Below are 2,820 nucleotides of genomic sequence, written 5' to 3'. Positions count from 1 at the left end.
CTTCACTTCGCTGGGGGTACTATGGCGTCTTGTCACCCGGATGAGACTATTTTTAAGTTCGGTTGTACGTAATATATGCAATTTATTTTTTGGGATCCAAAAAAACTTTTACAATAATGTCAATAAATTTTTTAAAAATATATAATAAATTTATGAAGTATCGCTAAAAGATATTTACCGTTTTTAAAATGGGGTCTATGAAGGAAGACAATTCCACTGGAACCATAGTATCGTAATCACAGTAATTATTTTATTTCATCAAGTGGTCAAGTATTACTTCTCTCGGAACTAAAATGGCATCTAAACTGGTTACAGATAAACATCGACATAATTGACTACCTACATTCACTAAATGCTAAATATCCAGTAATATAACACATAGTATTAGGATATTTTAATTCAGGCCTACCTGGGTAAATTGGTACCTGTAATGAATTGGCATGATCTAAATTTTCAAAAAATTTTGGTAAACAATAATGCATTCCTACTATGTTTAAATGATTCAAATATGCAATGGTTAATTGTAGTCTCAACACATATACAAGGAAACATCCTAGACTTTGTATGTACAAACAATAAATTGGCAATAGAAAAATTAGAAGTTGTAAATCTTGGTTTATCTGATCACTATATGGTAAAATTTTCCCTACATATTTTGTCTAGGCAGATATGCCTGAAAATGCCAAACAAGACTTTAAGAGGCTATAAAAAGTTGATAATCTGTCTTTCTCTCAATCGCCGCCATCAATCAAAATAGAATTAGATATGCTTAAATCAAATTATGAAGGAATATCTGCTGTTTGGGATACATTCCAGAGAGAATTTATTGATGCTCTAACTTTATTTGTTGATCAAATAAAACCCAGAATACCACAGGGAAACAACTCCATATGATACAGAAAAGCAAAAAGTCTTGTCTAAAAGTAACCAAAATTATTTTAATGGCTGTAAGCGTAGTGCCAATGAACACAAACTTTCCAAGTATCAAAGTACAAAACTTATACAGTATATACAGTACTTATATAGTACAAAAAAGAGTATATGGTCAGAAAATTATAGTAACCGCTGTGAGAAGGAGTAAGCGAATCACTGGTTAGCTATATCATAAAGGTAAGTGTTGCGAATCCACAATTTATAAGTTAAAAACTGAACATTACAACTTGAAAGATGAATTCTTGAGTGATTACTTACAAAGAACTGAAATTGAAAATGACAAACTGATACACTATTGAATACTAAAACTACTAAAAATACTAAAACTGATACACCAAATCATCAAATGTCAGTATGTAAAGATGGAGTAATGAAATGAATTGAAGAACAAAAATGGAAAAGCTCCTAGACCAGATGGTCTTAAGAAGCAACACTTAAGCATAAATGTAATATCTGCATTGTTGCCACGTGTCTGCATACCACCACAACAACAATTCTAGCTCAAATTTTCTATTATTCCACACAAAAATGTAAATTGCCAAATGACTGGAAAATAGCAAATGTCTGTCCTATGCTAAAACATGATCAAAAGAATTATCTACCCATTTTATTTACAAGCATACCCTGCAAGTTACTTGGACAGGTTGTTTTACATTAGGTGCCTAAAGAAGTGGATAACATGATAGTCGAAAACTACCATGGCTTTAGAAAGGGTTTTTCTTGCAGCACTCAACTTTGGATTTTCCTAGCTGACTCGCAGAAGTTTCGAGACAAAAAAAAAAACTGTACGTAAGTACTTGTTACATTCAAACTGAAATTAAATTTGAGTTTAACAAGGTTAAACTCGTTAAATTTAAATTTGACCTTGTCAAATTTAAGTTTAACAACTCCTTTAATGTGTCATTTAAGGAGTTTAACTGAAGTGTCATTTAACCTTGTTAAATGACACTTCAGCTAGTTACCTAAATACACAACTACATGCATCTTCATTACCTTTAAATGAATACAGATTAATTTCATTTCATCTCTACTCTGTTGCATTACAGTATAATCGAGCACAAACTTATCATTTAATAAATTGTCATTTAGCCTCAGTTTTACCAATGTATTTAGCTATTATACTCCAAATGATGCTGTGCTAAAGCAAGTGGTTTGTTTTGAGCTACTGTACATACTTTGATCAGGTTCCCAAGAGCTATATTTGAGTTTACTCTCTGAGTAAAGCAGCAATATAAAGTAACCTTTTTATTATGAAAATACTTCAACATAGATAATTCTTAATAGAAGCAAATAACTTTTTTAATATTATAATAAAATAACTGCAAGTAGCTGCAATGATTTATAATACTTTGCGGATTATTTGTAATAATTTATCCATTAGCATTTAAAAAGCCAAATATGTTCATTTTCACTCCTACAGTTAAATTAATTTTATTGTTTTGGGCATCAGAACTTCTATATGATAATGCTGACAGCAATGATTTTTCTGTACTAAATTGTTCAAGGTTTAGAAGGTTTTTTGATTTAACTCGACTGAAGCTCTTTGCCATTGTTCAGTCCACAAGCACGGGTCTTGTCTAAGGACCACCAGAAAAGTGCAGTTGTTGGGGTTTGAACCGAGGACCTAATGATCACTGTCCCAATACCTTACCAACTGTGCTATCTGTCCTGTATATCTATTATATATACGTATCTATCTATATATATATTTCTCAAAGTATGTCCGTATGTCTGCATTCCGGCTATAGCTATTATTAGAATACCTGTAGCTGGACAACAATGCTGACGCAACGCCATGAAGTACCGTTATTAGAAGCCTAGCAGCTTACCGGAATTCTCCATTGGAAATGTGCCAGGCTAATAGCTTGAAAATTATAGTTATTTGAC

Source organism: Watersipora subatra, chromosome 2, assembly GCF_963576615.1.
Source record: "Watersipora subatra chromosome 2, tzWatSuba1.1, whole genome shotgun sequence".
NCBI lineage: Eukaryota > Metazoa > Bryozoa > Gymnolaemata > Cheilostomatida > Watersiporidae > Watersipora > Watersipora subatra.
Note: the sequence above shows the minus strand (reverse complement) of the source record.